At 45.1% G+C, this 15,389-nt stretch overlaps 1 long non-coding RNA gene across 1 annotated transcript in view; it reads left to right on the forward strand.

Moving 5' to 3' along the window:
- The first annotated feature begins 936 nt into the window (after window positions 1-936).
- The window catches only part of LOC119469030, a 123,690-nt gene continuing 109,237 nt past the window's right edge, over window positions 937-15,389 (forward strand). The window contains exon 1 of the long non-coding RNA XR_005197853.1: window positions 937-1,069. This is a non-coding gene — a long non-coding RNA (uncharacterized LOC119469030). The remainder of the gene's footprint in view (window positions 1,070-15,389) is intronic.

Below are 15,389 nucleotides of genomic sequence, written 5' to 3' on the forward strand. Positions count from 1 at the left end.
AATCCTAAAAGATACAACTTCTTTGATGGAAAAGCCGTAATACACTTAAATGTTACTTAACCCAGCAATCCCATTACTGGATATATACCCTCAAAAAAGAAATCATTCTATTATTAACATACATGCACGTGTATGTTCATTGCAGCACTATTCACAATAGCAAAGACATGGAATCAACCCAAATGCCCATCAATGATAGACAGGATAAAGAAAGTGTGGTACATATATACCATGGAATACTATGCAGCCATAAAAAGGAATGAGATCATGTCCTTTGCAGGGACATGGATACAGCTGGAAGCTGTTATCCTCAGCAAACTAACACAGGAACAGAAAACCAAACACCGCATGTTCTCACTTATAAGTGGGAGCTGAGCAGTGAGAACACATGGACGCAGGGAGGGGAACAACACATACTGGGACCTGTGGGAAGGATGAGTGGGGGAAGGAGAGCGTCAGGAAGAATAGCTAATGCAGGCTGGGCTTAATACCTACATGATGGGTTGATCTGTGCAGCTAACTACCATGACATATATTTACTATGTAACGACCTTGCACACCTTGCACATGTACCCTGGAACTTAAAATAAAATTAAAAATTTATTTTAAAAAGCAACACACAGTTCCTTGCCATTAAGAGATATTTAGCTAGTTTCCTTGCTGATTGAACCTGGCAGAGGTGAGGGGGGAAGTTGGTGACAGAAGGACTAGGAATGAGGCAATTTGTCTAACCCCATAAGAGGAACACCCTGGAAGGACGGAGCAGGTGGTGGAATCTACATCTCTTTCATCTTCCATCACTCCCTGGTGAAGCAGTGGGGTGCTGCTTCTCCCAGTCCTGGATCCTGGTTTGAAGCCCTGGAGGCACATTAGAATCACCTGAGGGGGCTTTTAAATCCACCCCGTGCCTGGGCCCCACCCAGAAATCTCAGGAAGTGCAGCTGAGGTAGGGAAGTTTTTAAAGCCTCTTCAGGTGACTGTGAAGCATAGAGCGTATTACTGCTCAAGAGTTTCAGAGTCAGAATCGAGTAAGTGACACAAGTCTCCAGTGAATCTTCCCAGTGTTTCGGTGAGTTTGGAAGGGCACAGTCATTGTAGATAGATTCTTAAAGAGGGGAAGTGGGGCGCAGAGAGGAGGAGCAATTTGCCTGGGTCGGTGGCCAGGTTGGGGAAGAAGGCAGCCTCCTTTACTTTTTGGTCCGCCACACCCTTTGTTTTTCTGGTTGCATATTATAGCATTAATTGTTCTGATGGCTTAGCTTTATTTGTACTCAGGCATGAAATTTCCACTCCATCATCGAGCAGCCTTTCCAGTTAGACCTACATACTGTTGTAAAGTGTTTCCTGGCAGGGAAATCCAAATATTCCGTCTCTAATTTTTAGCTCTTTGCAAGTCTGAGCAGTGGGTCATGAGACTCGCACAACTGTTTAGAAGGAGCGGGGCCCACGTTTCCTGCATTCTGTCTAAAGCATAACCCATGTGCGGGCGGTGAAAAGCAAACGTGGGGGGCATTCAGACCTAACGCAGTCTCGGCTTTCAACCCGGCTGTGAAGCCAGCAGGGCTGTCATGGGACCTACAGCGCTTAATTCTTTCAGAACTCAGAGCTAACTCCCCGCGGAGGCCTGGGCTGGAGAGGCCACCTGAATGGTGGCCTGCTTAAAGGTGCGGTCATGTTTCCTGATTTAACTGGGTCAGTTTGGTTGTTTATTTTTGCCGTTTGATTTCAGGGCAGGTTTGGCTTCAGTGTGCTGGCAATTCCCAGATAGCTTATGCTCTGAGGGACTGGGACAGGTGCTCAAGAAACTCCAGTGACTATTATTTAATTTTGTTCCTCCCCAAGCCTCATGGTTTATGTATGAGTTGTTACGTGACAGAGTTCTATTTTTAACCGCAAACATGCTCTGCTCAACTGGAATCATGTTCTTTAGACACTGCATTATGCAAGCTGGCTCCAAAGTTTGCCAGGAGTGCTAAACTGTGACAATTTCCAGCCGTAGTCACCGACACCCCCTCAGTGAACCAAACAGCATGCTTACTTGCTTCAAGATAGAGGTTCAGCTGTGTTAAATAACTGTCTGATGCTACCTGATGCGAAAGCCACGTCTGGCTGTTTTCATCAGCTTCTCTGATCTTGTCTCCTGTCTAAGCCCAGAATAAATCCTTTGGGTCTTGGGGGAGGACATTAAAAAGGCTTTGATGAAGATTAAACCTGAAACAAGTCATAATGAGGCATAAACAAGGTGATACTCTTTAAGGTATCTTCCCAGGCTCTAAGCAAGAGAGGAGAAAAGATAGTTTCAATGGAGGGCATCTGTCGAGAACCCCCTCTGATAAAGATGTTCCTGTGGAGTCATTTACATCCAAAAGTTAGGACATAGACAAGAGCACTGGCAGGGTCTCAGGGTTTTTTTTTTTTTTTTTTTTTTTCATGGGGTGAGCATGAAGAAGTGGCTCTTAGGAATTGCATAGGGCCATGGATCTTCTGACTTCTTAAGACTGACATCAGGTTTATCTAAGATGATCCAGGAAAGGGGCGGAGCTAGAAGTCTCTGCAGGGAGATTTTAAGTATTTATCCGGATTCTTTGGTGGCAAGCAACAGAAATAAACTCTTTTTTTTTTTTTTTGAGACAGAGTTTCGCTCTTGTTGCCCAAGCTGGTGTGCAGTGTCGCAATCTTGGCTCACTGCAACCTCTGCCTCCTGGGTTCAAGTAATTCTCCGCCTCAGCCTCCTGAATAGCTGGGATTATAGGTATGTGCCACCACGCTTGGCTAATTTTGTATTTTTAGTAGAGATGGGATTTCTCCATGTTGGTCAGACTGGCCTCAAACTCCTGACCTCAGGTCATCTGCCTGCCTTGGCCTCCCAAAGTGCTGGGATTACAGGCATGAGCCACCAGGCCCAGCCAAAATAAACTCTTAAGAAGAGTTAATGTATTTAAGTTATTAATGTATTAAGAAAAGGACTTTTTAGAAAATGAGGTCCATGAGAGCAAGGGCTAGCTTGTTCACTGGTATTTCCTCAATAGAATAGTACCTTGAATATATTAGGCACTCATTGTCTTAGTCTGCTCAGACTGTTAGCAAAATTGCTTAGACTGGGTAATTTATAAACAGCACAGATTTATTGCTCACAATTCCGGAGTCTGGGATGTTCAAGATCAAGTTGCCAGCAGATTTGGTATCTGATGAGAGCAAGTTCCTTATAGTTAGTGCCTTCCATGTGTCCTTATATGGCAGAAAGGGCAAGCTGGCTCCCTCATTCCTTTTCTGTAGGGCACTAATCCCATTCACAAAGCCTCCTAAAGGTCCCACCACTTAATATGATCATGTTGGGTAATATGTTCTATAAATTTTAGAGGAATGCCCACATTCAGATCATAGCACCCGGTAAATATTTGTGGACTAAAAGAAGTTATGGGGTGGATTGAAGCATTGTTAGGAAGACTGGGAACCAGTTTTGGAAAAGGATAAGAATGAAATAATATCTGGAGGGGCTTAGGTAGCAGGAACTAGGTCCCCGACAGTCTCATTGGGACACCACTGCTGGAATACCTGCTTTCCAAACATTCTTATATTTTTAAGTGTCTGCACTCATGATTCAAAATCCAGAGAGTGTGAGTGTGTGTATAGAAATCAGGGCTCTCCAGAGAAAAAGAACCAACTGTGTGTGTGTGTGTGTGTTTGAAATAAGGAATTGGCTCATGTGATTGCAGAGGCTGGCAAGTTCAGTCTGCAGGGTGGGCTGGCAGGTTGGAGACCCAAGCAGAACCCATGTTTCTATTTGAAGGCCATCAGTAGGAAGAGCTGATGTTGCATATGAAGGCAGTCAGCTAGAGAATTCTTACTCAGATGAAGGGTTGCTCTTCTAGTTCTACTGAGGCTTCAAGTAGCTGCATGAGGACCACTCAGTATGGAGGGCAATCTTCTTGACTGATGAAAATGTTAATCTCTTTCAAAAACACCCTCACAGAAACACCCAGAATGTTTGACCAAATATGTGGGCACCCTGTGGCCCAGACAAGTTGACACACAAAATTAACCATCACAGAGAAGGAGAGAGAGAGTGAAACTGACCTAGCTTGAGTCATGTGCCCACCCCTTTGGCTGGTAGAAGCAGGGTATTTTCATTGGCAGTTCTAGAGGCTTTGAACCATGGGGCAGAACTGATTTCCTAAAAGGAAAGTGGAGAGCTGTTACCAGGAGAAGGAGAATAAATAATGGGAAGCCACAAAACAACTGGCTCTTCTGGAAGGATGGTTTTATTTTTCTTATTTTGTTACTTGCTTCCATGTGAGTAAACATCAAAGCACATCTGTGCTGCTTTGCTTGACTTCTTCCAGCTCCTCTTCTCTATACAAAAGGTAAAACAGCTGGGATCGGGAAAAGTAATTTTTTTTTTCCCTTTCTCTCTTCACCTACAGTCCTGAGTAGCAGTGATGTTTGAGGGGTGTTGGTTACCTTCAAGCCCTTGCTTTTGGGGGTCTCTGCTAATGATTGAGCACTCAAATGCTGCCTTATTCTGAAGAGGTCCCTCCACGCTGTAAAAGGCATTCGCAAGACATCCCTGCCCTGGAAGAGTTTGCATCTGTTGGACTTTGTGCATTTTTCTTCTCTCCTGTCCTCTCACTAGTGTGGCTGCTACGAACCCATATAGTCCTCTGGATTTAAACAGACATGCTTCCCTCAAAGTGCTTTATATCTGTTGGTCAGAGATGGTCATAATGTACTGAATTTGTTAGAATGACACGTTGCTATGTACCAGGAAGTTATCACAGGACGTCTAAGTCTGTCCTGTCTATGATGTGAAGGATATGTCGTTAGATGCAGCATCCTTGTTCAGTGCACAATCTGTCTACTTTATGTGGCAGGCCTGAACTACTGAGGGAGAGAGACCACCAGAAATCAGGAAGGCATAACTTACTTAGTGCTCTTATGAATGGTGTGTGCTAGGGTTGGGGGCGGGGTGGAGTTCCCTTTATTTGTGTTCTGACCAATAGCTGAACCACTGATCAGATTCAAGACAGAATCTTGAATCCAAGACTCCTTTAGTGTGGCAAGTCCAACATAGTTCCCGAGGAAGCTGCCTGCAAGGAATCAGGGACCACTGCTCTCCTTTTAGGGGAATTCCTGAGAGACCTGTAGCTCAGCCCAGACAAGCAGGGAGTGGCAATGGGTGTATTGCTATTCCAGGATGCAACTGCTGTGAGATCCTCTTCGGAGGTTTATAAGCCTGACTTGTCATTAGCACATTAGATATAAAGCTCATTGCCACTACAATGTTGTTTCATTGCCAACTCTGCAGATTCATGGCAGGGTAGACAAGATCAATAGTCTAAAATGAAAACAGATTTTAAAATGAACAGAAATTTAATGCTTTTTCCTGTATGCCAATGGATCACATGGTACACATCTTGGGGTATGCATAGCCCACTTTGTAGACCACTGATCTAGAGCCTGGTACTCCCCTTACAACACCTGTGCAGGCAGAGCTAACTGACTACAGCACCGTGGACCTGGAGGCATCCCCACCCTCCATTACAACTGGCCGACACATGGTTTCTAGGCTAGGGGTTGGCAAATTACAGCCCATTGGCCATATCTGGAAAGCTGCCTGTTTCTATAAATAGTGCTTTTTTGAGACACAGTCACACTCACTTGGTTATGTATCATCTATACCTTTTTTTCACAGTATAAAGGCAGAGCTGAGTAATTGCCACAGATAGCAGAAGGTCCGCAAAGCCTCAAATACTTAGAACCTGTCCGTTTATGGAAAAAGGTTGTTGACACCTGCTCGGGGCAGACAGTATTGGTCCCTGTCTGTTGATAATGAAAGGGAAGACTTGTCTGCTGCCCCTGCTCTGGAGTTAGGCCGGAGTTTGCAGAATAGCTCGTTGTGCTAATGAGGCTCAGCTTGGCCCTGCCTTTTGGGGATTAGCATCTAATCACGGCTAGTTTTCTTAGAAAGCTCATTCACTGGTCACAAGGACGCAGAGAAGTGAGTGTGGATGAAACTGGTGCTGGTCACCCGAAGTGTGGGTCAGCTGTGTCCTCTCTGCTAGCTGGCCCCTCTGCTACCTACCTCCAGGCAAGGTGTCTGCTACTCACACAAGTAAGTAACAGAGCAGCCACAGGGCCTCCCCCACTGCAGGGCTGCACAGCTGCGTCACATCCCCAGCGGGGCAGGCAAATGCATGCTGAAATGTTGTTTGTGCGCATATGTGAGTGCATTGGTTAGGACAGTCCCCACCTCCAGCTCATGCAAGCCTGGTGGACATATGTGTTTTTGTTTTGTTATGCTTTTGCTTATCCCTGCACCCTTCTTTTGAAAACTGCCACTAGATGAAAATTCAAATATTTAATTCCTAGCAATCAATTTGGGCTTGAGTGATACTCATTTTTATTTCAGAACTCAGGTCCTAGGCTTTATATTATTAAGATTTCAAGATTTCAGCCCCATGTAAAAAACTCCCACGGTTCCTCTGAAATGTCCTGATTATTCCTGGTGAGAAGGGCAGACTGCTGGTTCCTTACCCAACAGCCATCTACTCTATACATCCTGAATTTGAGACAGTCTCTGTCAACTAGGCTGGAGTGCAGTGGTGCGACTTAGGCTCACTGCAACCTCTGCCTCCTGGGTTCAAGCGATTCTCCTGCCTCAGCCTCCCGAGTAGCTGGGACTACAAGTATGCGCCACCACGCCCAGCTAACTTTTTTGTATTTTTGGTAGAGGCAGGGTTTGCCATGTTGACCAGGCTGGTCTAGAACTCTTGGCCTCAGGTGATCTGCCCACCTTGCCCTTGCAAAGTGCTGGGATTACAGGTGCGAGCCGTCGTGCCTGGCCCCTATAAGCCCTGATTTTATTGGAAGGGTGTCGTTAGTGAATTGTGCATCTGAAAGAGGGGCTGACATGTTGTACTTCATTTGTACTTTGTGTACTATGTGCCCTAATGCTGGCTCTGGTTTGGGGCTATGAGAATTGCAGAGGTCATGGCTCTTCCCTTCAGTCACTGAGCCAACACTGGTACTCACCTACTTCAAAATTCATCATCCCATGAAAGCAAAGGAAAACCCCACCTTGTTTTTGGTTTGAACACAGCTGGATCAAATTACTTACTGATGATTGAAAAAATTAAGGAAAAGCTCCAAGTCAGCAAGAAATAGGAGGGCAGCTTTCATTATAGATGCACAAAATGACACAGCAGGCCTGGGTTTTTTTTATTTTTGGAGACAGAGTCCTCTGTCCCTCAGCTGGAGTGCAGTGGTGTGATCATAGCTTAGTGTGGCCTTGACCTTGTGGCTTAAGCAATCCTCTAACCTCATCCTCCCAAGCAGCTGGGACTACAGGCATGGGCCGTCATGCGTGGCCTGGGTTTGAGGTCTAGATCTGTCATTCTCTCATCCTGTGCCCAGAGCCTGTCACTCCTCTTTTTTTTTTTTTTTTTTTTTTTTAGACTGAGTCTCGCTCTGTCACCCAGGCTGGAGTGCAGTGGCATGATGTCGGCTCACTGCAACCTCTGCCTCCTGGGTTCAAGCAATTTGCTCTCTCAGGCTCCTGAGTAGCTGAGATTACAGGCACCCACCACACACCGTTATAGTCATTCCTCTTAAAAGGCTCAGTGTCAAGGCCCCTTGGTCTCTAGGCCCAGGCATAAAAAATACAGGAGATTTCTACCCTTCCTCACAGGACTTGCAGGCTTTGGGAGTAAGAATTTCCTCTCCGGCAGCATGGCCAAATTTGTAAAAAGAAAGACATAATTTGCTTGTTTTTCATGGCCACCAAAATTCAAAGTCTAGTGACCACCAATCAGTCCCTCCTCAGTGAGGCTTGTGGAATCCAGAAAGACTTTCTCTGGAGAAGCCCGGAAACCTGCTGTCTCATTTCAAAGGTCATCTTTCTTCCCCGAGACAAACATGGTAGAAAGGGGGCCTGCCTCTAACACTGAGGGTCTGGGGGCCAGATTTTTTCTGCAGTTTTAAACGTTTATTTTAATATTCTTTATTGTGAACTAAAAAAGGCATTTAGAAAAGTATTCTAGCTGGGTGTAGTGGCTGACAACTGTAATCCAAGCACTTTGGGAGGCTGAGGCAGGAGGATCACCTGAGCTCAGGAGTTCACGTAGTGAGACCCCAACTCAACAAAACATCAAAAAATTAGCCAGGTGGCATGCGCCTGTAGTCCCAGCTACTCAGGAGGCTGAGATGGGAGGATCACCTGAGCCTGGGGAGGTTGAGGCTGCAGTGAACTGAGATTGTGCCCCTACTCTCTAGCCTGGGTGACCCTGTCTCAAAAGAAGAAGGTATACTAAACATAATGAACAATTTAATTTTTGTTGTTGTTTTTTGGGTTTTTTTTGAGATTGAATCTCACTTTGTTGCCCAGGCTGGAGTGCAGTGGCACAATCTCGGCTCACTGCAACCTCTGCCTCCCACATTCAAGCGATTCTCCTGCCTCAGCCTCCTGAGTAGCTGGGACTACAGGTGCATGTCTCCACGTCTGGCTAATTTTTTGTTTTTTAGTAGAGACAGGGTTTCACTGTGCTGCCCAGGCTGGTTGTGAACTCCTGAGCTCAGGCAATCCACTCGCCTTAGCCTCTCTAAGTGCTGGAATTAGAGGTGTAAGCCATTGGGCCCGGCCTAATGTATTTTTAAAATAAAGTAAACCCTTTATCAGGTCAAGAAACAGAACTTTGCAAGACCCCTGGAGCCCTCCTGCCTATCCAATTGCAGTCACCCTGTTTAACAGTAACCACTGCCTCTACGTTGATGGTCATTCATCCTGTCTTTGATTTTCTTTAAAATTTTATTACAAACATACATGTCCATGGCCACTATTATTTGATTATACCTGCTATAGAAATTTACAGAAATGGATCCATACAGGATGTGTTCTTCATACCTGGCTTCGTTCACCAACATGATGTCTATGAGATTGATTCTTCTTGTTGCACATAGCTGTAGCTTATTCACTGTCATTGTCCTGTAGCATTTTATTGCGTGAATAATCAGTAGTTTTTCCACAAATTCTTACCATTGCAGATATTTACTTGTTACCAATTTGGGGATTTTATGAATAAATTCTGCTCTGAACGTTCCTGCCTCCCTATGCATATGTCAGTAGGGTGTGCACCCTGCGGTAGAATTGATGGGTCGTGGGGTATGTTTTGTTGGCTTTGCCATATGATGCCAAAGTGATTCTGTGGATTTATGCTCCAAGCAGCTATACATGAGAGGTCTTTGTACCCCACATCCTTGTCGACACTGGAGAATGCTAGTGTGTAAGGTTAGCTCCTCTGGGTGGTATGCATAGCTATATCTGTGTGTGTATGTGTGCATGTGTGTGTGTGACAGATATTTTCCAACCTGATTTTCATTATTAACCTAATATTTATAATTTTTTTTTGAGATAGGGTCTCACTCTAATGCCCAGGCTGGAGTGCAGTGGCACAATATTGGCTTAACTGGGCTCAAGTGATCCTCCAACCTCAGCCTCCTGAATAGCTGGGATTAAAAGGCACATGCCACCATACCCAGCTAATTTTTTTTTTTTTCTTGAGATGGAGTCTTGCTCTGTCGGCCAGACTGGAGTGCAGTGGTGTGATCTTGGCTCACTGTAACATCTACCTTCTGGGTTCAAGGGATTCTCCTGTCTCAGTCTCATGAGTAGCTGGGATTATCGGTGCATGCCACCACACCCGGCAAATTTTTGTATTTTTAGTAGAGACAAGGTTTCACCATGTTGGTCAGGCTGGTCTTGAACCCCTAAACTTGTGATCTGCCCCTCTCAGCCTCCCAAAGTGCTGGGATTACAGGCATGAGCCACTGCGGCTGGCCCCAGCGAATATTTTGTAGAGATGGGGTTTCACCTTATAAGGCTGGTCTTGAGCTCCTGGACTCAAATGATCCACCTGCCTTGGCTTCTCAAAGTGCCAGATTGCAGGTGTGAGACACTGAGCCTGGCAAAACATTTCAAACATAAAATAATACAGAGAACACATGCCTCTCGCTACCTCAGAAATTATTAACATTTGGCATATTTGTTCTATCGTTTATCTATCAATTGATCTAGTTATCTATTTACCTGTATTTATCTATGTTGTGTGTGTTCACTGGATTTTAAAATATTTCCTCATGACTCCCCTAAGATGAGGGATATTCTACTATTTTGTGATGATGATCAAGAAAATAAACAATTTCTTCATATCGTGCAATATGTTGCCCATATTCAAATTTCCCCAATTTGACCTGAAAATATTCTTATAGCTAATTTTTTGAAATTGTGATCCACCCTAAATTTATGCATTGCATTTGTATTGTGTATTTAGTCTCTTAATTTTTAATCTCTTTGTTTTTTCTTTCTTTCTTTTTTTTTTTTTTTATGACTTTGGCTTTTTAAAAAGTCCTGAGGAGTCCCACATTCTGCATTTGTCCCATGTTTTCTTATGGCGTCCTACTCACTTTTCTCTGTTCTCTATAAACTGGGAATTGGGTCTAAAGGCTTCATTAGCTAAATATCAGTGTGACTTTAATGCGTGTCTGCTGGTTTTCTTTTCTTTTTTTTGAGACGCAGTTTTGCTCTAGTTGCCCAGACTGCAGTGCAATGATGTGATATCAGCTTACTGCAACCTCTGCCTTCCGGGTTCAAATGATTCTCCTGTCTCAGCCTCTTGAGCAGCTGGGATTACAGGCGCCCACCACCACGCCCAGCTTATTTTTGTTTTGTATTTTTAGTAGAGACGGGGTTTCACCTTGTTGGCCAGGATGGTCTTGAATTCCTGACCTCAGGCAATCTGCCCTACTAGGCCTCCCAAAGTGCTGGGATTACAGGGGTGAGCCACCGCGCGTGGTCCCATCTGTTGGATTTCTAATGAGATCGAGCACCTTTTCATGCCTTTACTAGCCATTTGGAATTCTCTCTTGAAGTGCCTGCTCAACTCTCTTGCCTATTGTTCTGTTTGCTATGTGTCTTTTTCTTGCTGATTGCAGGAGTTCTTTATCCTATGTATGTGTTGAAAATGGCCTGTCCCACTCTGTGATTTGCCTTTGTATTATTTTATTTTATTTTTAAAAATTATTTTACTCCTGTTGCCCAGGCTGGAGTGCAGTGGCATGTTCTTGGCTCATTACAACCTCTGTCTCTTGGGCTCAAGTGATCTTCCTGCCTCAGCCTCTGGAGTAGCTGGGACTATAGGCACGTTCCACCATGCCTGGCTCATTTTTGTATTTTTAGTAGAGAAGGATTTTCGCCACATTGGCCAGGTTGGTCTCAGGTGATCTACCCACCTTGGCTTTCCAAACTGCTGGGGTTACAGGCGTGAGCCTCCATGCCTGGCCTGCTTTTTTACTTTTGTAAAGATATCTTTTGGTGAGCAGAAGTTTAAATTCTAATGTCCAATTTATCAATATTTCTGTGACCTCTTTAAGAAACCTTCCCTAACCTGGGGTCACAAAGATGATTATAGCTGATCTCCCTGATCACCTTCCATAATTGGTGTAAGGTCCTGCCAAAGGATTACAGGCTGGGGTAGGCACACCACCATGCCTTGCTAATTTTGTATTTTTAGTAGAGTCGGGGTTTCACCATGCTGGCCAGGCTGGTCTCCAACCCCTGACCTCGTGATCTGCCCGCCTCGGCCTCCTAGAGTGCTAGGATTACAGGTGTGAGTCATCGCACCCAGCCTGATTTTCTAGATTTTTACACCAGTATATACTTCCTTAGCTGCTGTAGGTTTATAACAAATCTTGATGCCCACCATGCAAGCTCTCCCTCTGAATTACTTCAATAATGATGTGGCTAGGATTCTGACATTTCACACGAGACTTGGCTCAAACCTCATGCGGCTTTTTGGAGATAGGACTATGGGGTTACCATTCTTTCCTGGGCTGTGTTCTCAGAAGTAACTTACTCGATTTTCCAGTTGGTCCTTTCCAGGGACTCTTCTCACTTGTGGCTTAAAGAAAGATTCGATTTGAGATCATAGAAGCCCAGTGTTCGGAATGCCCAGATCTGTTATGTTCTACTTTCTGGGACAGGCGGAAATACAGGATCTGAATCTGAAATAGCTAGTGACCTTTTTAAGGAAAATCCCCAGATTTTTGAAAATGGGTGCCTGAGAGGCCATTTTGATCTCTCCTTTGGGGGCTGTACCCTGTAGAAAGAATGAACTCTGGGGTCAGGTTTCTGGGCTCAATTCCTGCCTACAATCCCTGCTAGCCCTGTGACCTTGGTCACATTGCCTAACCATCCTGGCCTGTTTCCTCATCAGAAAAATGGTGATAGGAATAGAATCCACCTCATGGGTATTTCTGAGGATTAAATGAGATTATATACGAAAATACCCTGGCACAGAATAAGTGCTTGGTAAATCTTGGCCATGATTACTTTTGTTGAAAAGAATTCCTTTTCCTCCAAGGACTTTGAGACCAACCCAGGAGGTAGCAAAACCCATTCCTCGTGTATTTCAGAGGCACAGAGGCTTTACTTGTTGGAGACTCAGCACAGGCCAGGTTAGTCCTCATATTACCACCTGCCCCTTAGCACTCAGAAAGGCAGTTAGTTTGTAGCTGTTGACCTGAGGCAAAATTAATACATATAGAGTTTATTTGGGCCAAATTTGAGGATTTCATCCAGGAGCCCAGATTCAAGTTGCTTTGAATATGCATTCTAATTAGCAGCAGTTTCAAGTGGATTTTTTTTTTTTTTTTGGAAGCAGAGTCTCACTGTGTTGCCTAGGCTGGCGTGCAGTGGCATGATCACAGCTCAATGCAGCCTCCACAGCCTGGGCTCAAGTCATCTTCCTGCCCCAGTCTTCTGGGTAGCTGAGACTATAGGCACGGACTACTATATGTGGCTTATTTTTTGCAGAGATAAAATTTTGCCATGTTGTCCAGGCTGGTCGTGAATTCCCGAGCTCAAGCAGTCCTCCCGCTTCAGCCCCTCAAAGTGCTGGGATTACAGATGTGAGCCACTGTACCTGGTCACAAGTGGGTTTTTTTTTTTGTTTTTTTGTTTTTTTTTCAGGCAGAGTCTTGCTCTTGTCATCCAGGTGGGAGTGCAATGGCGTGATCTTGGGTCACCGCAACCTCTGCCTCCCGGTTTCAAGTGATTCTCCTGCCTCAGCCTTCCGAGTAGCTGGGATTACAGGCGCCTGCCACCACGCCCAGCTAATTTTTGTATTTTTAGTAGAGACAGGGTTTCACCATGTTGGCCAGGCTGGTCTTGAACTGCTGACCTTGTGATCTGCCTGCCTTGGCCCCCCAAAGTGCTGGGATTACAGGTGTGAGCCATGGCACCGAGCCTACAAGTGGATTTTTAAAGGCGAAAAAAAAAAGGGTATGGGGAATGGGCCGATACAAAGCTGTTTGTCAGAAATTCTCCTGGGTTTACAGAAATACGGATTAGTGACTGCCTATTTATTGTTAAGCTGTTGGGTGTGGATTCTAGTGTGGGTGTGGCATTATTAGGTTAATTTATAGCTAAATACTTGTGGAAAGAGCAAATAGTTTCAGGAGATGAGTACAGAGCTCAAAGCTGGGAATAGGGCATGACTGTGGTCTCATTTTAATGTCTGTCTGGGACTGATAATTAACAGGACTTGCATTCCTCAGATAAAAGCTCTTTCTTCTGCCCCTGGCTAACAGTTATCTCCTATACTCCACTCCTTTAGTTCTTTGCACCTTACATTTCTGAGGTCATAGAAGTTACAGATGGCAGGAGTCAGAGGCGCAGGCCAGGTCGCATTCTGTGCTCAACCACCTTGCTGCTGCAGCAGGACATTCACCACCCTTCCCGGCTCTCCCGGTCCATGGTGCCACTTCCCTGGAGGTGGAGTTGCTATAGATGGCAAATATGGGGAGAAACACTTTACATTCGGTTGACTGGGGAGCCAAAATGAAAGACCCCAGTGGAATGGGGCAATGAGTTTACACCTTTAGAAGACTGGAAAGAAGCTGAAAAGGGAGGCATCTCCTCAGTGCACTGGCCTGGAGGGAGATGTGATCTTGGGAAAGCTGGGGGCTGGGGGTGGGGGCACTGCATTGGATGGTCACTGTGGGCAGAATCATCTGCACGCCCAGGCAGCCACTGTCCCAAGGCAAGCCAGTTGGCATTGATGCAGACAAGTAGCTTCAGCTTCTGGCCTCAAAGCCATCCTCTGAAGGGCACCACCACCTCTCAAGCCCTTTTAGAAATGGAGATGGACTGGTGGTGGGGGAGGGCACACCTAGGTCTGGTGTCTCAGTGGAGCCAGACAGAAGGGCAGGCAGCTCTAGTTACATTACAATAGCAATGTATTGTTGAGTGGTTGGGATTACACACTTAAAATCGCACAATTCTATCTATAGTATAATCGCATTTAATGATAAATATATATTTCTGTATATGTATATCCAAAAGGATATGGAAGATTATTTCCACAGTTTTAAAAGAAATTGTCTTTGGGTGGAATTATTAGCGCTTTTGATGTTCCTGTATTTTATTTTTTTTGTAATTGTACTATATATCTGCAGAACTTTCTGGTTAAAGGAGCTTTTATAGTATGTTTATAATGAAAATAAAAAGGGAAGGAGCATCATTTGGCTGCACCTCCCTCAACTTCAGACGTAACTGGAATGGGGGACATTGGCAGGTCAGGCAGGCCGGCCGGGGGACTCCTCCTAGAGTTGGTGTTGACTCTGTTCCCTACACAGGTTGGTCACTGCTCAGCCCCTAAGATACAAAGCTCTCTATAGATCCTCCCGCCCCCTCACTCGAAGGTTCTGGCTAATGTTATTTCTATTTCAATATGGGGATGAGAAATAAAAACAGCAGCTGCCTATCTGGATCAGGGAAAGGTGAGAGAGTGTCTTTCTTCCATCTGGTTTTTCTCTGTGACTGTTAACTGGATGCTCATGGTGCATGGGGCTAACCTCCTGCCATTTATAGCTGTGGGGGTTGATTTATAGCGGTGGGGGTTGATGTCAGTTACTTCAGAAAATTGGGGAATAAATGTTTCACTTATTCTCTCAAGTAACAGAAGGAGGCAGGAGTCGAGGCAGGTATGGTGACTCCAAAAGTTTATTGGTGTCAACCCCTTTTGTGTCTGCCTGCCACTCCTGGTGGGTAGCTCTCAGCACTGAGCTCACAAGATGACTGCTAGACCATCCCTGCTGTGGCTGTTGTGTCCCTGTTTCAGCTGGGATTGGACAGGGACAAGGGCATGTGCACCTCCCAAAAGGCCTCACCCCCAGGCTCACCGGCATATTTAGTGGCAGTAATCTGTGCAGGAGGTTTGGAATGCAGTTTTCTGTTTTTGTTTCTTTTTAAACAGACATACTGTCCAAAGTTCTGTTACTAAAGAAGGAGGAATAGGCTTTGGGCAGGCAACAAGTAGTGTCACATAGTCTAAAAG

Source organism: Cebus imitator, unplaced genomic scaffold (assembly GCF_001604975.1).
Source record: "Cebus imitator isolate Cc_AM_T3 unplaced genomic scaffold, Cebus_imitator-1.0 Scaffold550, whole genome shotgun sequence".
NCBI lineage: Eukaryota > Metazoa > Chordata > Mammalia > Primates > Cebidae > Cebus > Cebus imitator.